General features: G+C 46.0%; 1 protein-coding gene across 6 annotated transcripts in view; it reads left to right on the forward strand.

Moving 5' to 3' along the window:
* HIVEP3 (HIVEP zinc finger 3) overlaps positions 1 to 24672 on the forward strand; it is a 553422-nt gene that overhangs the window by 425961 nt on the left and 102789 nt on the right. For all 6 annotated transcript variants that reach the window (XM_077150041.1, XM_077150042.1, XM_077150039.1 and 3 more), the window contains one exon: positions 9457 to 9658. The gene's annotated coding sequence lies outside the window, so the exon portion shown is untranslated. The remainder of the gene's footprint in view (positions 1 to 9456; positions 9659 to 24672) is intronic.

Consider the following 24672-nt stretch of genomic DNA (forward strand, 5'->3'; position numbering starts at 1 on the left):
TGCATTTCCAGTAAACTTACCCATCTGGAGTCCCTGCCCCAGCAGATGAGAACTGGGCAGTCAGCTGCAGAGGTTGCAGGGGCTGCTGAATGCAAGGAGAGGAACGCACAAAGCCTGACCACAGGGAAGGAGGCAGGAAGCTTTGCAGAGCCAACCCCAGAAAGGAGCCAGAAGGAGGAGAGCTTGACAAACAGAGGGAGAGAGACGAGAAGGCTTCTGATCATAATTGCAGAAGGGCGCAGACATTTATTGCCTCCTGTATAGTCCATGCTAGCTCTTTCACACACTTTGCCTCACAGCAAACCTGGGAGAGGTGATGTTTTTCACTTTTTACTCACAAGGAAGTGAGGCTCGGTGAGGTTTAGTAATCTGGCTGACGTTGCATGGCTGTTACTGGGTAAACTCAAGGTCTGAACCCAAGTCCTCCTGATGTCAGAGCTGAATATCTCTGTGTCATACCACACTGCTTTTCCCGGCATTGAGTAAATGAGGCGAGACAGTAATTCTCTGTTTCCCCTCACAATTGCCAAGTATTCCAGCAGGTTCCACCTAGATTATTCCATGTAATTCTGTCATGCATGTCCAGTATCTTAGATTTTTTTATCTTCTTATTGAGCAACAGCAGAAATAAAAATAAAAATAGAAGCCTTCGCCCCACAGTTCCCTGCTTTAAACAGATCAAACTCAGCTTTCTTGTGTGCCAGTCCGGTCTGTCTGCAGATGTCCCGTTCACGGGTTCACAGGTGCAGGCCATATGTCAGAAAGGGCCACAGGCCTCAGAGCCTGTCTTACGCGCCTTCAGGATCAGGGTGTGAGGGCCCAGTGGAGGAACCCAAAGGCCCTGCTGGCTCCCTTGGCAGCCCGTGTGACCCACTCAAGACATTATGATCACTGTGTGAGGTTGACCTCTGCCAGGCATCAGGGGGCCACTCCCCAGTACCCAGGCCAGATGTGTGGCACCCTTCACCTGGCAGCAGAGAGTCTGTGCTGTGATGCTTCCATGGGGAGAGAGGAAGGAGAGAGGACGGGCCCTCACCCCTTGTGGCTTTAGGTGGAGCCTGCACCCAGACTGGCCACATACTTTGGAGCTGGCTGTGGTCTTTCCTGCCCTGGGTGGGCACCAACTTGCAGATGGGCCCCTCTTTTCCCAGGGCACCCTTTGTGCTATTCAACCATTTCCTAAAAAGAAGACATTTTTACATCATTCAAAGTTATAATTTTCAAACTATTAAAGTGATACATGCTTATTGTCAAAAATATATATAACGGAAACAGCATAGAAATGCATGAAAAGGAAAATGCATGTCCCAAACCTCACCCCGGGACATGTTGACAGCTTGGCATTTCCCTCCAAGTCCTTTCTAGGATGCACAGCTACACAGATAAGTGTTTGTCTGTGATATTTCTTTCCCCCTTTTTCACACCATCCCATTGAGAGAATATGTGTGCAGACTGGAAGGTTTGCAGTTAAGTGTTGAGTGTGTAGGCTCTGGGGCCAGAGTGAGATTTATACCATTGGTCAGGTCTCTTAGCCTTTCTAAGTCTCATGTGAAAAATAGGGGTGTGGGCAGTGCCTTCTGTACAGCAGATGGTGAAAAGGAAGAGAGATCACATGTGTGGAGTGCTGAACAAAGTACCCGTTCATAAAGACGCGATGAATCGTTACTATTGGCAGGAGTATATATTTATTTTTAATTAAGACCAATTATTGGCCTTATACTATTCCATTGGGTAGATTTATGATCATTCACTCATTAAATCAATTCCCTGCTGATGGACATAAGGTTGTTTCCATCTTCCCTGTTAAAAATGGTGCTGCAGAGACCATCTGCATGTGAGCATTTGTGTGTATGTTGGTCTGTGACAATGTGCATTTGTGCATGTGTGCACATGTACCTGTCAACATGTTGAGTCAACCTCAATGTTGGAAGATACTGCAATATCTAATCTTGCTGTGCTGGAGACCCGGGTTCGATTCCCAGTGCCTGCCCAGGCAAAAAAAAAAAAATCTGATCTATAGATTTGTAGATTAAATCTAATAAAAATCTAATCCCACCAGCACTGTTTGAGAAGTAATTTTTGAGCACTCCTTTCTAATACTGAATAGTGACCATCATTTTTATCTTTGCTAATCAAATGGGGGGGAAAATGCTACTGACTTTTAACCTATATGCCTTTAATTATTAATGAGGCCTGGCATTTTCTTCTATCTTTATTAAATAGTTTTATTTCTTGGGTAATAATCTGTTCATTTCCTCTCCCCAATATATTGACTATTTATCTTTTCTTGTTGTTTTGTGGTTGCTTATTACATATTATGGCTATTGATCCTTCTTATATACGTTGCAAATAATTTTAAGCATTGTGTCAGATGATTCTTAATTATGTTGATTGGGATCTTTTGTTACATGTAGTGTCTGATAATTTTATGTAGTCAAATTTATTAATCTTTTCTGTTAAGAGCACTAAGGTTGTTCTAGTTTGTTAGCTGCCAGAATGCAATATATCAGAAATGGAATGGCATTTTAAAAGGGAAATTTAATAAGTTGCTAGTTTATAGTTTGAAGGCCAAGAAAATGTCCCAATTAAAACAAGTCTATAGAAATGTCCAATCAAAGGTATTCAGGGACAGATCCTTGGTTCAAGAAGACTGATGAGGTTCAGGGTCTCTCTCTCAAATGAGAAGGCACATGGCAAACACAGTCAGGGTTTCTCTCTTGGCTGGAAGGGCACATGGCAAACATGGCATCATCTGCTAGCTTTCTTTCCTGGCTTCCTGTTTCATGATGCTCCCCAGGAGGCATTTTCCTTCTTCATCTCCAAAGCCCGCTGGCTCATGATCTTTCTGCTTTGTGGTGCTGCAGCATTCTCTGTTCTCTCTGAATCTCTCACTTTCTCCAAAATGTTTCCTCTTGTATAGGATTCCCATAAACTAATCAAGAACCACCTGAATGGGTGACATGTTGTCACCTAATCCAGTTTAACAACCACTCTTGATTGAGTCACATCTCCAGGGAGATGATCTAATTACAGTTTCAAACATACAGTGCTGAATAGGGATTAGAAGAAACAGCTGCCTTTACAAAATGGGATTAGGATTAAAACATGGCTTTTCTAGGATGCACACATCCTTTCAAACCAGCACAAAAGTTCAGTTTGTGCTTTGAAGGCCATTTCCCAACACTAACATATACAAATATTCTAATAGTTCTGGTGTTTTTAATTGATTTATTTATATTTTTAATCCATATACATTCTCGTGTGTGTAGGATATAAGTACCTTATTTCAAAAAACATTCTCCACCCTCCCCAACTGTGTATCCCACTGTTCTGGTTTGCTAGCTGTCGGAATGCAACACACCAGAGATGGATTGGCTTTTATAAAAGGGTTTTATTTTGTTAGTCCTTCAGAGGAAAGGCAGCTAACTTTCATCTGAGGTTCTTTCTTACATGGAAAGGCACAGGGCAATCTCTGCTGGCCTTCTCTCCAGCCTCTGGGTTCCAACAACTTTCCCCGGGGTGATTTCTTTCTGCATCTTCAAAGGCCTGGGCTGAGCTGCGAGTGTTGAGATGAGGTATGCCAAGCTGTGCTACATTGCGCTCTCTAATTTAAGCACCAGCCAGTTAAGTCAAACGTCATTCATTGCAGCAGGCATGCCTCCTAGCCGACTGCAGATGTAATTAGCAACACATGAAGTTCACGTACCATTGACTCATGTCCGCAGCAACAAAACTAGGTGCCTTCACCTGGCCAAGTTGACATCTGAATCTAACTACCACCCACTATATTGCTTAATTTTCTTCATGGCTCTTATCACTGTTTTCCATACTATTTCTTTTATTTTACCTACTTGCTTGTTTATTGTCCATCTCCCTTGGCGAGACTTTCAGCTGTGAAAAAACCTTTCCTATTTTGTTCACTGCTGAATCCTCAGTGCCCAGAACCGAGGCTGACACATAATAGGCACGTAGTAAATATCCATGGAAAGAATAGGCAGCCAACCAATTGTCCCAGCCATTTGTTTAAATAATCCATTCTTTCTCTACTTATTTGGAATTCCATCTTCGACAGCCTTTTCTGTTTTTTTTTTCTATTCTTATTTGTCTATTTAAGCATCTTCCCTCCTTTTAAGTCAGTTTTGCAATTTGTAATTTTCTAGAAACTCATGTAATTTCCAAATTCATAAATTATGTATAGAATTCTCTTAAATCTTTTAAAATTTTCATATGTATGTTCACATCCTCTTTCTCACTGCTTATTTTAAATTTGCTCTTTACTGCTGGTCAGATTTGCTAGCGGTTTGTCCATTCTGGGGGTCTTCTCAAAGAGCCAGTTTGCAGCTTTGTATTTCTTTTGGTGTGGTCGCTGTCTTTTTCTAATTCGCTTATTTTTATTTTCAACTTAATTCATTCTTCCTGCTAGGGTTTTTTGGTTTATTCTTTTTCAGCTTCTTGAGTTTGATGCTTAATTCATTTAGTTTCAATCTTTTTTCATCTTGTAATAAAAGCACTTAGGGTTTGTATGTGCATCTAAATGTAGCTTTGATTGTATTCCACAGATTTTGAAAAGTGGTTCCCAGTGCTTTACACTCATAACTATTCTAGAATTTCTGTTTTGCTGTCCTCTTTGATACAAGTTACTATTTTTAAAAAGTAGTTTTGAGTTGTCATGTGCATAGTTTAACTACTTATTTTTATTGTTTGCTACTTGTTAGTTACCAGTTCAGTTGTGGAAAGATCTGAGGCTGTGGTCTATATCATTTGTACATTGGGGGATCTGAGATTTTCTTGTAATCTCATACAAGAAAAAAAAAAAAAAGAAAAGTATTTTTTCTGTTTCTTGACTATATATAGAAAGTTTCCTATCTATATCTCTAACCTCTATATTAACAATCCTTTATATTATTTGGGGGGGGGGTACGTACTTGTACCATCAAATTGTGAGTAATGTGTTCAAGACATACTGTTCTTTTTTTTTAAACTTTTTTATTGTATAACATATATACAATGCAAAGAAAGAAAAGAACAATAATTTTCAAAGCACTCAGTAGCAGTTAGTTATAGCACAGATCCCCGAGTTTGTCATAGCCGACTGTTCCATCATCTCAGATTTTTCTTTCTAGCTGCTCCGGTATACTGTTCCTTTTTTAGCTTCTCCTTGTGATTCTAAGAATATATGATATCATATATATTTTGTAGTTCTCTTATTCAGAGTGAGAGTAAAGTTTCATGAGTTTTGTGTCTTGGAGAATAGACCCTTTGGCAATATAAAATGCCCCATTTTATTCTATTTGATGTTTCTGCATTTTTGTCTGATGTTAATGTTGACTTTCCTATATATCTTTCTTTTCTAGCATTTTACCTGTTGTGGTTTTTTTCCATTTATTTAATTTCAACCTTTCTTTGTCCATTTGTTTTAGGCATGTTACTTCCAAACAAGAGACTCAACCTGGTTTCTTTTCTAAATATGGGGTAAATTAAAAACATTCACATTAATGAATTCACAGATACATTTGGTCTTACTTTTGCCATCCTATGTCTTCTGTTTATTACACTTTCTTCTTTCTTACTTGGTTTTTCCTTTCTCAACCTTTGTCAGATTGAATTCTCTTTGTTCCTCTCCCCTTCCCCCCACCCCATACACAGTGTGTTTAAAAAGATCTGCATCTTATTTTTCTTCTAGAAATGGCTACCCTTATATATTTTTAAAACATGGAACCCATATTTCTCAATTAATGTGAAGAATTCAGTGGGATACTCTTCCCCTAATAAGATGAGACCATTATTACCAATATTTCATCATTATCGACATTTATTTAGATTTGACTGTACAGTTTACTGACTTTATTGTTCATCTCTGTTTCTTGTATATCTTGTCTTGTCCTTTCTTAAATTATTTATTCTGACACAGTTTTTGGGTTAAGTTTTTTAAAGACAAGATAGGTGAGTGCCATACTATTACACTACTTCTAACAGTTGACGAGGCAGATATCAAGTCCAATTTCAACTTGATTCTCAGAATTTCTGTAGAGACTGTCAAATGCCAGCTCCCTAAATATCATTAATACAGCCTACTGAAAAGACAAAGCTGATCTTATTGTTCACCTCAGTAAGTGAGAACACCACCACAGAGCTTTGTTTTAAAAATATTTTTACTGATAAATCTTATCATACAAACATTCCAGACATGGTATACAATCAGTGGCTCATAGTATCATCACATAGTTGTGTATTCATCACCATGATCATTTTTTAGAACATTTGCGTCACTCCAGAAAAAGAAAAAACTCATGCATGCAATACCTGTTACCCCTCCCTCTCATTGACCACTAGTTTTTCTATCTACCCAATTTATTTTAACCTTTGTCACCACAGAGTTTTGACAGCATCTCAGAGAAGGGAGGTGAGCTCAGCAGGAATAGAAATTTCTTTTAAGACACGGGTCTTGCAATGCAGGAATTTAAGATTGCATAAGAATCACAATACAGTAGTCCAGCACCGGTGGAAGCCGTGTGGTGAGGATTTTTGAGGTGAGGCAAGGGATTCAAAGAATCTAAGGGCACAAACTCCGTTGATTGAGGAGTTGATCGCTCCTTCAGGAAGTTTTTGTAATGGGCAATTAAGCCATTTGCCCAGCAAGTCTCCTGGAATAGTAAAGTTATGATAAAGAAGACGTTAGAAGGTTTCTGTTCTCAGCATCTTTGTTTTTTGCCTGGGTTTGCGGGGGGCGGGGGGGGGGGGTGTCTTTGGAAATTCGGAGGACTCACCCTTCATCCGTGGATTTCAGGAATTCCACCCAGCCTGCCCTTGCCCCTGCTCCTGCTGCCCCTCGCAAGTGGTCCTTTCCCTGCCCATGTTGGGCTAGTTTAAAACTCTGCTTAGATTTTCTGTCATTCCTGCTCGTCTGCTTTTCCTCAGAGTTTCTGGCCAGCTGGTGCTGCTGTGGATCTGGTACTTTGTGCATTTCCCTTTTTATTTCAGTGGTGCTGTGGGGAGAAGAGGTAAACCTCTGGGCGCAGATGCGTTTAGAATCTCAGGCTGCGAGCATCACATTTTCTGGGCAAGCCCGACGCAGGTGCTTCTGTGCACGGAGTGGTGGCCCCGGTAGACCTCCTCCTCCCAGCCCAGCCCCTCTGCTCCCCCAGCGCCTTCCTCGTTGGGGCCCAATGACCTCACTGAGTAAAATGATTCCATGACCTCACTCTGGCCCTCACTACATGACTGCTGAATGGCCCACCTGGAAAATGTGACACTCACAGCCTGAGGTTCTAGATGCATCTGAGCCATAGGTTTACCTCTTCTCCCCCAAATGCCACTGAAATAAACAACACAACTAGATTCTAAAGAGACTGGGTCCCCGCTGGCTGTGTGAGACCCCAGGGCAGGCTCTAGGGGTGGGGGATGAGTCAGGCCGCCCCTGCCCCGGTGTGTGCAATCTAGCTGGGGTTACAATTCGTGCAGTCGCTGTGCACACTGGGCACTGTTATTTATCTTAGGACAGGCCCAGCTGATGCGCATGGGGGATTCTGGGGAGGCAGAACTTGCATGCAATTGTCGGGAAGCTAGCTGAGCCTCCTGAGGGAGGCTGGGCAGGATTTGGCTTGTTGTCGGGGGAGGGGAGTAGCATTCCAAGGAGAAGAAACTACATGAGCGAAGGTTTGGAGGCGGGAAATGGTGTGCTATGTTTGTAGAAGAGCAAGTTCTGAGAAACCAGTGTTTCTCCACTGGGAGGACTAGAAGAGGACAGCCATTATATCAATCTAGATGAGCCACTGCCCGTGTCCAGCCATAACATGTGCTGCCCTAGGGTACAGGGCTGAGCTGGCTGGAGTTACTAGGAGAAGGTATGGTGAGAGAGGGGACCGCACAGTGGCTTCTTTGGTTGCCTCTAAAATCCACGGGAATCAACAGTATGATAAGGTTGTCGAAACACTAGCTATTCCAGGCTTGTTAGTGAAAATCATGATGCCCTGAACAAGGGAGGTGACAGTGCTTGGATCCCATGTTCCACTTACTCCAGACCTAGATTATTGGGTTCCATTCTGAAATAGTGTTCAAGACAGTTGTACGGCTCATACCACATGCCAAGTGTATTGTTCTAAGCCCTTACACGTACTGACTCGTTGAAACCCTAGGAGACAGTTACCATCATTAGCCCCCTTTTCAGGCACCACCAGGCTAAGCAGCTTTCCAAAGCCACACAGGTAATAAGTAGAAGAGCCAGGACTTGAAGCTCCAGAAGCCTCATGCTCAGCCACTGCACCACAGGCAGACAAACCAGAGCCTAGTCCAAAGAGAGCAGCGTGGATGGTAATGCCCCATGTCATCCTCGGCTAAAAACAAGCCCCCCTTTCTTGCTTGGGGAGCACTTTCATCTGTATCTCATTTGGTCCCTACAATAGCCCCGTAAGTGGGTTAATTAAAACTGATGCTCATTCATTCATTCATTCATTCAGTAATCCTTGTTGAGCTGCTTTCCGGATCCCGGGCTCCCCGTGGCCTGAATATTCTGTTTTATTAGCGATTTGGGGACTACTATATGCTCTTAATGTCTATTATCGCACTCGGTTCTCACGCGTGCCCTCATTGCCATCATTTTTACAGGCTGTGTCAGTTTTCTACTGCAATGTAACAACTTAACACAAACTTAGTGGCTCAAAGCAATGCCCATCTATTAGCTCACAGTTCTGTAGGTCAGAAGTTGGGTACCATGTGACTGGGTTCCCTGCTCAGGGCTGAAATGAAGGGGTCAGCTGGTCCAAGATCTTGTCTGGAGGCTGTGAGGAAAAATCTGCTTCCAGGCTCATTCAGGTTATTGACCGAATCTGGTTCCTTATGGTGGAAGGACTAGGATCCCTCTTGCTGGTTGTCACCTAGGGGTTGGCAGTGCCTTGAGGCAGCTCTCAGGTCCATTCCACATGGCCCTCTCTGTCTTCAGGCAGACAACAGTGTGTCCCATCTTTGTTGTGTTTCAGATCTCTCTGACTTCCTCATCTGTAGACAGACAGAGAAAGCTCCACTTTCAAAGGGCTCCTGGAATATGTTAGATCCACCTGGATCATTTCCGAATTTGAAGGTCACTTGTCCAGCTAGCATGACCTGTTCATGGGGGGAAATCCATCATATCCATGCCCTGGGGATTTTGCAGGACATGCACACCAGGGGACAGGAAATCTTGGGGCCATCTTAGAATTCTGCCTACCACCCAGGGCAAGAAATACAGGCTCAGCCAAGTTCAGTGCCAGGTGCAGGGGAGAGCGTGCTGGACACCAGGGCCCCCTACCACCAGCCGTCTCCCCTAGTGAGACATGAGGATCTGGGCCTACACCAAGTCAGCAACTTGGGGGGGGGGGGGTGCAAGTTTGAACTCCTGGGACCAGGCAGAGATGTTTCCGTGTCTGAAGCAGCTGATGAGAGCCGACCCCTCTGACCGAGCTTTTCTACTTTCCCCTGCAGGAGCAGAGGCACAGACCGGGCAGCCTTGACTCAGTTCATGGAGAAGCCTCAAGAGATACTGGCCAGGCAAGCTCTCCCCACCGGAGGGAAGAGCAGTGTGTAAGGGGAGGGCAGCAGCGACAGCAGCAGTGGACATGAATGCTGGTTTTCAAAGAGAAGAGCGTTTTAGTTTTGGTCATCGGAAGTGGTGCCTTCAGCATAGGTAAAAAAAAAAAAAACAAAAAACGGGCTGTTACGGAAAATGCTTGCTGGGGTGCCATTTTAGTCTTTCTTACGTGAGCTTGTCTGGGTTCTTCCTCTTAAAATTATTATTATTATTATTATTATTATTATTATTACTACTACTACTACTACTACCTTTCCTGAGCCTCCTTGAAAGCTGTGCTGGAAGTCCTCGGGACTCTTGGGTTCAAGGAGTAGATAGTTTAAGTGTCAGCCCCTTGCCCCATGCTGCTGCTCCCCTAAAATGCAGTACTGTCCCCCAAATTCCTCAGATTCTATTCTATCCCTGGCGCCACCCCCACCCACGGCCAGGGTTGTGTAGCAGATATTAAAGGCAGAGCAGCAGCTCTTCAGAGAACTCCCTGTGAGTGAAGAAGTGAAGGGACTTGGGGTTTGGGGTAGTAGTTCTCAACCTTGGCTGCACATTATTTATTTTTAGCCCTTGCATGATTCTAATCCACGTCCACGGTTGAAATCACTGGTTTGGGATAACAGGAATGAGGTTGCTAGGAGCTCTTTGGGCCAGGAATCAGACCTCGGATGTTTGGTCTCGCTGTGGAGGGAATATATTGAAATCATCCAGGGGTGGGGGAAAGGTGCCTGGTAGAATGAAAAGTAGGTTCCCAGCCCACCCTATACCCTCAGAATCAGACTCTTGGGGATGAGGACACAGGGGTCTGTATTTGATTCTGATGAAGTCAAGCCTTGGGAGCTTAGGGGTCTCATCTAGGGGCTCTGGAGATGCTCGGCCTGTGTTGGGGTCTGTGGACTTGGCTGTGAGGTCATAGGGCATTTCCCAGGCTTGTGTGCCATGAGCAGTGTCGTGGTCCCTCCCCAAGGGCTCTGCACACGGGACTTGTCTCGCTGTTCAGAGAGGGAGATTGGGCTTCAGGCCTCACTGTAGCTGCCTGGACTGTGGAGGGGGCTTGACTTCTGCTCACAGCTTGGCCACACCATGTGGACCCACCAAGCCTTGACCAGGCTTCTCCAGAAGGGCTGGAGAAATCATTCCCTGAATTCCAAGGAAGAAAATCTGGGCATTTGAGCCTTATTTAAGGGAGGGGGGATATTTTGTTGTGGCGCTTAATCGTAAAGGCTCCATATATCTACCCAGCTTCAAACCCCAGCTCAGGCATTGACTGGCTTTATAACCTTAGGATGCAAGTTCCCTACGTTCTCTTTTCTTCGTTTTTCTCACTTTTAAAATGGGCCTAGCAATGGTACCCACTTCATAGGGCTGCTGTGAAGAGATGGATGGATGGATGGATGGATGGATGGATGGATAGATAGATGATAGATAGATAGATAGATAGATAGATAGATAGATAGATAGATAGATAGATAAAAAGCCCCCAGAATTTGCCAGGCATATAGCAAGGGCTCCTTAAACATGAGCTCCCCCGACTCATTCAGGCAGCTCTGCCACCAACCCGCCCTCCAACCTGCCCTCCATGCTCTGTAATCTGGTTCCAGTATGTGAGTTCTCAAGAATCAGGGTGACATAAAAGGGACCAACACTTGCTATACGTGGGGCCTCACACTTTAAAGACAGGACTGAATCCTTCCCAATCCCCCCAGCAAGACTTCAGTACAGATAAGGAACCTGAGCACAGAGAAGTTCATAATTTAAAGACAGTCACACAACTAGTAAGGGGCAGAGCCTCTATCTACAGAAGACTCAGCACTTTCTCCTCCCCCGGAGTGCTTCCTGAAGAAAGGCTGAAACAGCCTGGAGCATGACCCCTCCCCCAGGCACATCTGCCTTTTAATAGGAATCAATAGCACCATAATGAATGGTTTTCCCTTCCTTGGCATCCTGGAGCACATCCTGGCGCCTGGATTTAGTTTTTGTTTCATTCTGTGCATGTCTCAGTTGTATGTTCATAGGTCTTCTCTATAACAGTTTCTGAGCAGGCTCTGGATTTGTTCAGCAGGGTGTGCAAATTAACCAGAAACAGAAACTTCGAAGGGGTGCAGGCAGAGGTTTGGAGGAGCTGTCATGGCAGCGCAGACAGGGGAATCCTTCCCGGATCTGGTATTCACCCCTCTCCTACTGCACTCCCAACCTCTTTTTGTCCATGTGGGTTCCGCCAGCTGCTTGGCAGGTTCTGCAGAGGACGGGACTTGCCCAGAGGGAAATGAGCTGTCAGTTCCAGCAAGTTATGTGGCCCCCACCCCTTCCCCTGCTCTCCCTGGGGAATAAAAGCATCTGTGATTAATGGGGGACTGACTCAGTGCTTCTGGAGTGTCCAGGCAATCATAGCTCATTGTTGGTATAGCCTTCCCTGGCCGCCAGGGATAGGGCTGGAATATATGACATGAGCGAGGTTAGGGCTCAGGGCCCAGGCTGGCAGGTGTGCCAGCAGGAGCTGGCAGAGTGGGAAGGCCCTTAAACACACCAGCTGGGGATGGGAAAGCTGTGATGGAGATTGTTTGAGGGCAGGGAGGCTTGGAGTCGTGACCCTCAGGGGCATGGGCCCCAGAAAGCACCAATCCAGGGCCCCCCACTGAAGAGGGAGGTGATTTGGTCCTGTCCCTGGGAGCTGGGAAGAAGGCCCACCTGAGGCTCTGGTCTCCTTGGGGGTCTCCCTAAGTTGTTTGGGATCACACACGGGGCCAGTCAGGGAGATCTGGGTTCCAGGCCTGACTCCAGAACCTTCCCTAACCCCCCTTGAGCCTCAATTTTCTTATCTGCAATAATAGTGACATATATGTCAAAGGGTTTTCGTGCTTCTTAAATGAGAGGACACACATAAATGAGCACCTGTGCACAGCCTCTCACATAGGAGATCTCCGGGAAAAGCCTTTTCCTCTCCCTTTCTACTTCCCCCTGTCCCAGGAGCCTTGTTCTGTGCCTTCGGTGTCAGCTTCTGGGGTAGAGAGAAGAGCAGAGACGGGAGCAGGGGGTCGCGTGGACGGTGACCAGCACAGGAAGTCTTGTGGGAGCTGCAGCGTCCCTTCTGGTGGTGCTGGAAAAGTCTGGGCACAAAGTTAACCTGGGATGCTGCAGAAGGGAGGCCGTGACTGGTGGACTCCAGGTCTCCTCCAGCCTCTGAAATTCTGAGTCTCTCTTGACTAGGACCTGGGTTGGGACCAACCCCATAAAAAATGTGGTGGTAACCAAAAAAAAACCAATCGAATTTGAAAATGAACACAAGAGCATTTTCGTACCAGCAAAGCTCTCTCTACTAGTAGTTTTCAAATTTTGTCTTAGAAGCTATTTTCGAAAGTGAAATCGTACATGGAAAACCAATATATGTAAAACAGGCTAAAGTGGTAGTTTATTAATGCACATTTAGTAATATACATTGTTTACTACATTTTTAATAATTAAATTTAAATTGTCAACAGTTATTTACTATCAAAGTTAATCAATAAATAGCACAATAACACTGCCTAGATGCACATTGAAATCTGAGGTTTCAGAACGGGATTCGGCAAACGACAGCCTGCCACCTATTTTGTAAATAAAGTTTTATTGGAACACAGCCATGCCATTTGTTTATATATTATCTATGATTGCTTTCCCGCTATGATGGCAGAGTTAAGTAGTTGTGACAGAGACCATTTGTCCCTCAAAACCAAAAATATTTACTATTTGGTCCTTTGCCAGAGAAGTTTGCTAACCTCGACCTCAGTTCTGGATGATCATTGTGTTGCTGTATGAGCTGCAAAATCCAGTATTCCTGTTTTGTTTTTGTGTTGCTTGGCTTGGTTATACAGTATTAAGAAAATTCTAAATGGCGTCGATAATGTGATTTGAATGGCAACAGATTTTTAACAGCTTGCCTTGCAACCACAGGGCACTTTTCAGTTCGATGTTATCTGGATGTAATGGAGGGAGTAGAAGGAGAGTCTGGTTTGAATCACTGACAATATCAGTGATTTGACACTGATGAGTGTCAATATCAGTGGTTGAATTCCCTCTTATCACCAACATAAGTCAGACAAGCAGCACCGCAATTGTTTGTGATATTTTTGTGGTAATCCATCTCTTATTGAAAGCTTTGGAGTGTACTTGCTTGTTTAGCTTTACATAAGAGTGTATAGTTCTGAATTTAAACAACAACACCTACAAAGACGAAAGACCAGTAATGAACTCCAGTATATCTAACCTGAGGATATATTTCTATAAGATGTTGAAGACCTACCCAGACCTGATTCTGAGGTCTGAACACACCAAAGTAGCCTGGCAGCACAGCAGGTTGTTCTCAATATATTACAGTGTGCCCTAGAACACATTCAAATGTGCATGTCTGTATTTCCTGACAGTTTTAATAATAGTCAAAGTATAATTTTAGAATAAACTTCTCGTGTAATGTTTAGAGAACCTCTGAAACACCTCCACAGAACACAATTTGAAAAACACCCCTTCAGCAAATATTGGTGGTTCTCATTTTTGTGCTTAAGGATAATACATGCCAGGGATGCTAAGAGTTGGGGTTAGGGAGGCAGTGGAGGAAGTGGTGAAAAATGGTGGAAGAGAGAAGTGAGGCGATGCTGTCAATGGAAAAAGTCCTCAGGAGATGCGGAGAGGCCGTGTGAACTTCTGCCAAAGCTTGAGATTCTTCCTAACGATTGTTGATGACCTAAAACAGCTCCCCGGGGCTGCCTTAATGACTTCCAACCATGAACTTGAAAAAAGAGGTCCAGAAGAACATGGGCGAAGATAAAAACGTGTGCAGAGAGAACGAGTGGCGGGGGGGGGTACATACGAATGCTTCTAATGGGCATACAATGGGCCTTTGTGGCACCTTAGCAGATAAAGATGGGGGATGATGGCAGGGGAGAAGGGAGAGCGATGGTGGGGGCTCTGGGTTGGGTCAGAATGCCAAGCCAGGTTTTGTGCGGGTAGAGGGCATTGTGACCATAGGGCAGTATTCGCAAGTGACCTGGTTGGGGACAGATGTCATGGCCCCAGGAACTGGTAGCTCAGGCTGTCAAGGCAGAGCCCACAGAGCCAGGAAGGCAGCTCAGGAGACCAGCTCCCAGTCTACCTGCCATCTCTCAATGGGGGCAGCGAAGGGAAGGGCAGGCCTGGGAGCTCTAAGAGGCTGTGGGCTAAAGAAGGCCCCAAGGGGATAAAAAAGTACCAATCCTTTCTGAGGTTTTACTGCTCACCCCATAGAAAAAGAACATTTTTAGCTTTTAAAAGGATGACCTCATTTTTTTCTTATTTATATACCCCTGTTTGTTTATGTAGTCCTTTAAATATAGCAAAAGTGTGCTAAGCTTAGTGTTCTCTCTCCCACCACCAGAAGCAGAGCCTCTGTGTGGGGAAAAACACCTTTTTATCTAAGAGAGGGGCAGCCTTGTTTCCAAGGACAGATGGGAGCAAAACGGGACAGGTAGGAAGTTTCGTGGTTTTTCATGTCGCTTTTCCAAAATAGCTACACTCCTGCCTCCTACTTCCTGCCTGGCTCTGCTCTGGGTAGATTTTCTCCTTTAGAGGGCTCATGTTCTTATGAATTCTCAGGGAAGCTCGAAGGGATCTGCCAACAAGCAAGCATGCTCTACTCCAAAGACCTTGAGCTTCGCACCGAAGGCCCTGGCTCAGTGAAGAGCCCAGCTCGAGTTTAGACCATCTGGGTTTGAGTCCTGGCTCTGGCGAGTACTAGCTGTGTGACCCTGAACAAAAGCGACTTCACCTCTCTGTGCCTCCTGTGTAAGTTGGGGATAAAAAATCCTACCCATTCTAGTTGTTGCTGTGCAGGTTAAATGAGAGAATACATGTAAAGGACTTAGCCCAGGGTGAGCACATAGCAATCTCTTAATAATTTCCTTAACAACAGCATTGTCGTTGAAATCCGTGTCCCACCTGGGCAGTTGTACCAGCCTCATAACCACTCTCCCTTCCTGTTGGCTTGTCAGCCCCCACCCATTTCCTCCACTGACCCAGAATGTTAGAAAGGTAAAATACAAATCTGACGATGCTTTCCCCTGCTTAAAATCCTCCCGTGGCTTCCCACTGCCTACAGCAGGGATTGGCAGAATTTTTCTGTAAAGGGCAAGACAGTTAATATTTTAAGCTTTGCAGGCCGTACAGTCTATGCTGTAACTACTCAACTCTGCTGTTGAAGCACAAAAGAAGCCATAGACAATAGGTGTGGCTGTGTTCCAATAAAACTTTATGCTTGAAAAGAGGCAGCGAACTAGATTTGTCAACCCCAGCCCTACAAGATGAAGTCCAGTCCTTTAGCTCAGCATTTCCAATCCAGCCCTTGTCCCATGGTCTCCCACCCTTGACCCCCTCCCCTGCTCCTGTGCTGTGCTCCTCACACTTTTCCCCTCTGCAAGTGCTGTTCCCTCTCTCTTGATTTTCCTTCCCTGCTCCCTGCTGCCCCGTTCCCCATGACATTAGAAACCCTTACTCTTGGATTCCATGGCACCCCAGCTTTATTTGTTCTCTGATCAAGTGTGCAAGGGCCATCTCTGCCCTTAGAGGGGGTGCCACTCCAGGTGGGGATTCTGCTTTCCTCCTCTGTACCCCCAGTGCCCTGTAGGGGACCCATGTAGGTTGTTATAAGGGCTGAATAAGCATCTGTTGAATTGAACAAAAAGATCTGCAGGGAGTTCACCGTCTGCTTAGAAAGTCTGCTTAGGAAATCCGGTTAGGAAGCTAAGGTGTGAACAGTGACAAGTCAGCCAGCAACACAGGCAGGAAATGACAATCCATGTGTTGGGGGTACCAAGGAGAGGTGGTGACTCTGAGTTTTATGGAGGAAGGAGAAGGCATTTGAGTTGGACCTAGCAGGGAGAGAAAGAGGAAGGCATGAGAGGAGCAGTTGGGTTCTGGGTCTGTGGCAGCGAGTGGTCAGGCTCACCTGGCTATGGCTGAGGGGTCTCTAATGGGCAGACCCATGGCACCTGCATCTGAAAGTGGGGACTAGGCTCTGAGCAGTGATTGGGTGGGTGGCGGGAGAGTTTGGACTTTATCCCATGAGCCAGAATTTCTCCAGGTGAGTCCACAACCCCCTTGCCCACCCTTGCAACAGAATTACCTGGGGTGTTCCTTTAAAATGCAGATTCCAGGGCCCTTCCCCAGGCTGGAGGACAGAAGGCTATACGGGGTTAAAGCCCAGGTCTGTGAGATGAAACAGCTTGCAACATGGCTGAGGGTGATGACTGTAAGACTGATGTCACCTGCAGAATGCGGCATCACTTGGTCTTCACAGCCAGGCTGGAGAGAGGTGGGGCAGGAATAAATAATCCTCTCAAACAGGAGATAAGAACACTCAAGCTCAGACATGGCAAGTGTTGGTTGAATCATATCCCCCACAAAGAAAACATCATGTTCAGGTCTCAACCCCTGGTCCTGTGGGTATGAACCCATTTGAGCATGTTATTTTCCTTGGGATCATTAATTAAGGTGTGCCCAAACTGAATGAGTGTAGGCTTAAATCCAAAAAAAAAAAATGGCTGAAATTCTTGTAAGCAAAGGAAATTGGACACAGAAGAGAAGCCACAGGGAGCAGCCAGAAGCTGGAGATCGCAGGAACTTGGAAGAAAAAGAAAAGGAGCAGGTACTGCCATGTGCATTGCCATGTGTTGGAAAAGCCAAGGGTCAAGGATTGCCTGCAGCCAGCCCCAGAATGCCATGGTCTGTGGGGAAAAAAGCATCATTTTGCTGATGCCTCGATGTTGGACTTCTCCTAGCCTCAAAAGTATACGCTGCTAAATTCCCATGGCTTCAGCCAACCTGTTATATGATATTTGTTTTAACAGCTGGAAAACTAAAGCAGTTTTTGGTTCCAGAAAGTGAGGTGCTGCTGACAAATACCTGAAAATGTGGAAATGGCTTTGGAATCGGGTAATGGTCAGAGGCTGGAAGAACTGTGAAGCGCTTGATAGAAAAAGTTTAGATTGCTTTACAAGAGGCTATTGGTAGGAATGTGGACTTTAAAGGTTCTTCTGATGAGGGCTTGGAAGGAAATAATGAATGTGTTATTGGAAACTGGAGGAAAGGTAATCCTTGTCGTAAAGTAGCAGAGAACTTGGCAAAATTGGGTTCTGATGTCATTAAAGTGGGACTTGTAAGCCCTGCAGTCGGATACTTAGCAGAGGAGATTTCCAAGTTAAGTGTGGAAGGTACAGCCGGGCTGCTTCTTGCAGCTTATTGTAAAATGTGAGAAAAAGGGATAAGCTGAGAGTTAAGCTTGTAGGCACAAAGGAACCAGCAATTAATGATTTTAAAATTCTGAGCCTATCCAGAGAGGGTGCTCTGAGACCAGGTCCAGAAGCCCAGAGAAGAGGGTTCCATGTGAGGATTTCACTGAGCAACCCTCAGCTAAAGAAGGTGTGGCTAAACATGGATTTAGGGAACCATTTCACTGGAAGTCAGGACTGGAAATGCAGTTATCCAGGAAGGATCTTTAGAAAGTTCTATTGTCTGATGGTTTGGAACCCCTTGAAATGCACATGAAGCTGACAAGCTTTCGGTAAAATTGGTCTGAGCAGAACCACCGCCAGCCTGAACTGAAAGGGACAAGGCAGGGACAAATTGAGGAATGACTTTAAGGGCAGAACCATGGAGACAAAGGTATGGACTGAACGGATCTCCTCGGACCGAGAGAGCAGGCCCACCTAGGAAAGGACAAGTGTGTCCCTGTACTTGCAGAGGGTAGGCCTCTGTCCTGGTGGTTGGAGAGGGCAGACCTTGCACCCATAATTCAGACAACCTGTCACCACTCCAGTGCTTGGAGATAGTGGGGCCTGTCACGGGCACTTGTGGAGAGCCTGCCCCCCTTTCCAATGTACAGAGAGGGTAGGGCCTTCGTTCCAGTAGCTTAGGAGAGCACTCGTTCCACAATGCTTGGAAGTAGTAAGGTTGCTACTCCATCAGGCCTGAAGGATGAAACGTTGATCCATAGATGACTGTCAGACCTTGAAATCTAACAACTTTGCTCAGCTGGGTTTTGGAAGGGTTTGGGACCGTTTCCTTCCAGGTCCTCCCTTCTGGAATGCGTATGCTTATTCCGTGCCTGACCCCCCATTGTATATTGGAAGCAGATAACTTGTTTTCTAGGTTTCACACATCCATCAGACAGAATAGTTTTGCCCCAGGCTGGCGAAAACTGATTCTGATGAGACTTTGCACTTAGCATTGTTCTAAAATGGCTTACGACTTTTGGGATGTTGTGATGGAATGAATATATTTCGCATATGGGAAGAACATGTCTTTTGGAGGCCCAAAGGGTGGATGGTTGGGGATTGAATCATGGCCCCCACAAAAGGCATACTCAAGTCCCAACCCCTGGTCCTGTGGTGGTGAATCCTTTTAAATGGGATCTTGGAAAATGTTATGAGTTAAGGTGTGCCCAGACTAGGATGGGCCTTAATCCAATATGGCTGAAGTCTTTATGAGCAAAGAAAATTGGGCACAGAGAGAGAAGCCACGGGGAGCATCCGGAAGGTGGAAATCAGTGGAACCCGGAAGAGGAAGGAGCAGATGGTGCCACATGTATGCTGAGTGACAGACAAGTCGAGGACCAAGGATCACCAGCTGTCAGCCCCAGAATGCCACAGCCTTTGCAGAGAAAAGATCCCCTTGCTGATGCTGCAATGTTGGACTTCCCTGAGCCACAAAATCAGGTACCAATAAATTCCTGTTTTTTAAGCCAACCTATTGTATGGTATTTATTTTAGCCGGGAAACTAAAGCAACAAGTCTCACTGCACATTCCTTGCAAATCTGGAACTAACTAGTTCTGCAGCAGGTGTTCTCCTACTGTCTAGGGGCCTGGGGGGATGGGAGCAGTTCCACAGGTATGACAGAGGGAGGAGGGCAGGCCTGGTGAATGTCCCTAGCTCAGCACAGTGTGATGCACAGAGGGTGCTCAGTCAGTACTTGCTGAACAAATGAGGGGCAGTGGATGGGTGCCTTGCAGGGTTCAGAGGTGCATCTGAAGGTGCCAGCCTGGTAGTTTAGGATTATGATGGCACCAGAGGCAGGAAGGGGGAATTTAAGACAACCCCTGGAATCTTGGAAGATGTTATGAGTTAAGGTGTGCCCAAATTGGGATGGGCCTTAATCCAGCATGGCTGAAGTCTTTATGAGCAAAGAAAATTGGGCACAGAGAGAGAACCTCCAAAAGACAAGGATGGCCAAGCTGAGATGTACATCAGCTGAGATGCAAGGCTGGGGAGTGCTTGGGCCAGGGCAGGTGACGTGAACAGCTGTGGCAGCTGATAAGAAGGAGAGAGAGGCAGAGGGAGACTAACAGGAGGATAATTACCAGAGCCCCGAGGAATAAGCACACATACATAGAAGGAGGAAGAAAAGGCTTGGGTGAAAGAGTTAGAGAACAAGTGCTCAGAGATGCAAGAGCAGAGCCAGGATGGGGGCAGGGATGTACCAAGAAAGAAGAAGAAATCTGAGTAGCCCTTCACCTAAGGAACTTAGTTCAGACCCCTCTTTACAATAAGGCCAGCCAACCTGAAACAAATTCTACCATGGGTAAATAAAACTGTCGATCAAAATAAAACGGACATCAGGAGTTTGTGTTTGCTTGAGATCTGTGCTCCTCGCCGGTGTAGCTGCAGGTGTGGGGAGAGCATGTGAAAACGAGAACCGCCTGTTCCCACCTGTCAGGACAAGCTGTGCCATTCTTTCTTGGTTTGAGCTCTGTTTGGCATCTTTCCTTGGGAGCATTTTGTTACCGCTGAACCTTCGTCATCTTCCCCTCTGCCTATCTTAGCTCACTGTCCCCCTTCCTTCCATCTCTCTCTTTTAGTCATTCAACAGATATTTATTATTGAGAATAAAGCACTGTGCAAAAGGTCTCAGTCAAGACCTCCAAATCTGGCGGGGGCCTAGGAGTCTCCACTTTAAAAAAAAAAAAAAAAGATCCCTGCGCTTGTAAGTTAAAGTTGCCTAAAAGCAGAGTGGCCCATCCAGGAAGTGACCTGGGTGCCCATGCCAGCCCATGTGACCACCTCTCTCTCGGGGTGGGGTTCTGAAGCAGGTGTCTGTGTATTTCTTTCCTAAGTCCCTAAGATCATAGCATCTGCGGCAGCCTCCCAGCTGGCCCCCCTGCCTGCAGAGCTTCTCCTTCCGTTGTCCCTACACGTACCGCCAAACTCCTTCCCTCCCCCATTCCTGACAACACGTGCCATGTTGTGGCAACACTTCCACCACCATCACCGTCCCCTCCATCCTCAAAGAAGCAGATGTCCTTAAAACCAACCTGCCTTCGACAGAAGGTGCCAGGCACTGCTAGAGGTGACAAAGCATACAAAAATCCCTGCCCTTTTGGAGTTTACATTCTAATAGGGAAAAGTAGACAAAGATATAAATAAGCGAAATACAGAATATGTGATAAGGTGACAACAGGAGAGGAATAGAGGGGGCTAGGGGTGGGGGTGGATGGATTATTGGAATTTTCATAATCAAATGGTTAGGATAGGCCTAATAGAAAAAGTGACCTTTGAGGGAGTCAGTAGGAGGAAAGGAGGCTGGGGAAACGGCAAGGCAGAGGGAGGGCAGGTTATCGAAAAGCCATTGGAGATGAGAGCAGAGGAGTGGCCTGGTCTGATGAATATTCTGAAAGGCTCTGCAAGGCTCGTCCTGGCTGTCATATGGGGACTGCCATGAAGGAGGCAAGAGAAGCTCTAGACCAGATAAAAGGAGGCTGGTACAGTCACCAAGCGGGAGGAGGGAGGCAGTGCAGGCCAGGGTGGCCGCTGTGGCGTCAGTGGGAAGGGGTTGGCTTCTGGATGTAGCCTGAAGGTTGAGCTAACACTATCTGCAGACAGATAGGATGTAAAATAAGGCATCAAACTAGAAGATGCCTGCAGGTCTATCCAGCTCCAAAATTATTGGCCTCTTCTCTGATTGAAGAACCATTTCTATTTTCTTGCTGTGTGGGGTTAGGGTTAAGGTGATGGGGTACTCACTTTCCTATCTTAGGCAAGTCAACCTCTCTGAGTCTCAGTTTGCTCATCTGGAAATGAGGCATTGGATATATAACTTCCAGGAAGACTTGCAACTTGAACATTCACCATTTCATCTCAGTTCACTGGGTGCTGGGATGGTGAGGGAAGACTTTGAAAAAGTGGAGAGGAACTTGAACATAAGATGAAAGAGTTAGACCAGAAAACTGAGAGAGAAAGAAGAGGGAAAGGAAAAGGCAGGCGGAGAGAATGGCTGGAGCAAAGACTTGGAGGTGGGATTTCAATGCCTGTGAGCAATGCCCAAAGCCTGGTAGGCGGACCCTATGGCTGGATAGAGCTCAAGGGTTTGGGACGATGGTGCCAGAGGCTCCCGGATGGGACATATCAATAACCCAAGGCTACACCCTTTGGATGAAACCAGCAGGTTTAAGGCCAGAGCATTTTTTGCAAATACCGAGGCACTCAATTTTGAGCATTTTCAGATGGACATGCTGAGGCAGGAAGGAACAAGGCTTGGCTCCCGTCTGGGGAGAGTTAACCTCCTGGCCCAGCATTGCATAACCACAGAGTCTGCTGAGCGCAAGGAGACTCTTCTGTGTGGCAGCCAGAGCGGCAAGCCTGGTGGCTCCGGGCTCTGGCACCATCCCGCAGCGGAACAAACAGCCTTCCCTTCCCAGATAATGGCCCTCATTGAGTATTGTGTCCGTGGCCAGCGCCCAGCACAGGGCTGCTCAGCCTGGGTAAGTTTCCTCTTTTGGCTGCTTAGCAAAATATTTACACTACGCCTTTCTAGTAAGATGGTTCCTAGGAACCAGAGGCAAAGAGAGCTGGAGAAACGTATTCCCCGGTGACCCTGCTCCTGCTTGGGTAAATATTGCTCCCCACCCAATGTGTGAACTTAGGTTGGTCATTTCCCTCCAGGGCTTCTTTGTAAAATAAGGCATGGAACTAGAAGTTCTGTCCAGCTCCAAAATTATTGCCATCTTCTCTGATTAAAGAATGAATTCCATTTTCTTACTATGTGGAGTAAGAATTGGGCTAGTTTTTAATATCTTACAAAGGGCCTCTTTCGCAGGAAGGCATGTATGTGATGTGGGGGAGGTGAAGATAAAAACTCTGATCACTATCTACATGGAACTTTATTGTTAACATGAGTCAAGACATGTCTTTCAATGGGGATTAAGGGGCGTAGGCCAGGTCACCCCAGAGGTTGCTGCAACTTAAGGGGTGTCTAGACCCGCCATAGGGGACATGAAACTTTGTTGTCTGAGGAACATTTATTTGAAAAGCTAGGGAAGAGAATTCTTGCAAGGCACTCTGTCCTCAACTGCCATCACAAGGGTTATCCTGGAGAAGAGAGAGGGTCAGAGGTGGTCTGCATGGTCTTTGAACCAAAATCAACACCAGTGAGTGAAAATCACATGGCTTATAGTTAGGAAGATGTCTCAAACAATAGACCCCATGGCTATGTCAACCCAAAACACACACACCCTTTGACCCGTTGGCCCCACTTCTGGGAATCCGGCCTTTAGAACAATAACACCAGTCTATAAAGATATGTGTACAAAGGATGTTGATTGCAAATTGTAGTGGCCAAAAATTTGAAGCAGTATGAAACTCAGCAATAGGAAAAGTTCAAAGGTGTTATATCCAAGCTATAACCCATCATTCAGCTATTTAAAAGAATGAGACAGGTCCTACTCCATTCAGAAAGGCAGGATAGTACAAAGGCTAGGGTCATAGGGTTGAAGACAAACTGCCAGGGTTCAGTTTGGGATCCTACCAATTACAGGTTATATGACCTCTCTGATCCTCAGTCTCTTCTTCGGTAAAATAGGCATTATAATAGGGCCTGTCCTCTAGGCTTGTTAGGAGGAGTAACTGAGTTGATTCATGGGAGATGCTTATAGTAGTGCCTGGTACATGTTAGCTGCTCAAAATAAATGTTAGTCTTTGACCTAGAAAGATTGTCCATGAGAAAAGAAAGCTGCAGGAAAATGTACATAGGGTGATTCCATTTTTATAAAAACAAAAGAATGTCTTCCCATTCCCCCTCCCCCCCAAGATAAAAAAGAGATAGCTGTTCCAAGTAGTGAGTGACCTCCTGAGAGCAATCCCTTAGCAGAGGCTTTGTGTCTTGTATGGGAGCTTGGGTCAATGCCCTTGAAGGTTTCTTCTACCTGTGAGATTCTGAGATTCACCCCCAAGTGCCACAGGCCTTGGAAGTGGAGGGCGAAGTGACAGGCCGAGAAGGCTCCCGTCTGGGGTTTAACTGTCCTGGAAATCAGCGTTTCTTTCACTTTTGTTAGAACCATTTGAGATGGGACCTAGAGAGAAAAAAACAACACACTCGTTAAAGGGACCCTGGATTTAGTCATGTCTCCAACAGATGCACTTAAAACTTTAAAAATATTTAAACCACACAAAGTACTAGAAAATAATATAGCAAACATCAGTGAACCCATCCCTCGGCATAACAAGGCTCCATCAGTTGTCGTGGAAGCCCCTGCACCCCTGTCCAGCCCGCACAGTTGCAGCTCCCTCCCTCGTGGGGGTGACATCACCCTCAATTTAGTGCCCCACAGTTGTTAGGCACCTACTGGGCCCCAGGCAGAGGGCCAGGTGCTGGGCTCACCTGGTGAGAAACAGACACTGTTTTTCACGGAGCTGGAATCGAAGTTGGGGAAGACCCAGATGCTTCTCCTCAGGTGGCTCTTTCCGTTAGGTCCCTGGTGATGCTGGGCAACAAGCTCAAGTTTCTGGTTGCATCTAAGTGTTCATCTGCCCACACTGGGGAGTCTTGACACCCAACTCTGTTACCAGTTCCGTGCTGCTGGGCAAGTTCCTGCTCCTTCCTGGACCTCCGTGTCCTTGCCTATCAAATGTGGGCTTCAAACAGGGTGCGAAAAGCACCCCCACCCCGATATACAATGATGTGGTTCCCAGGGAACCTGGTTCCCAATACACCAGGGCTTGCCCGGGGAAGTTGTCCCATCACTCCATCAGCTGGAGAAGATGGCTGCGAAAACCCTCATCTGGGGAGAGGTTGGCGCTTTGCCACCCATAATGGGTGGCACATCTGGTAGTGGAGGGACTAATTTCC

Source organism: Tamandua tetradactyla, chromosome 2 (genome assembly GCF_023851605.1).
Source record: "Tamandua tetradactyla isolate mTamTet1 chromosome 2, mTamTet1.pri, whole genome shotgun sequence".
NCBI lineage: Eukaryota > Metazoa > Chordata > Mammalia > Pilosa > Myrmecophagidae > Tamandua > Tamandua tetradactyla.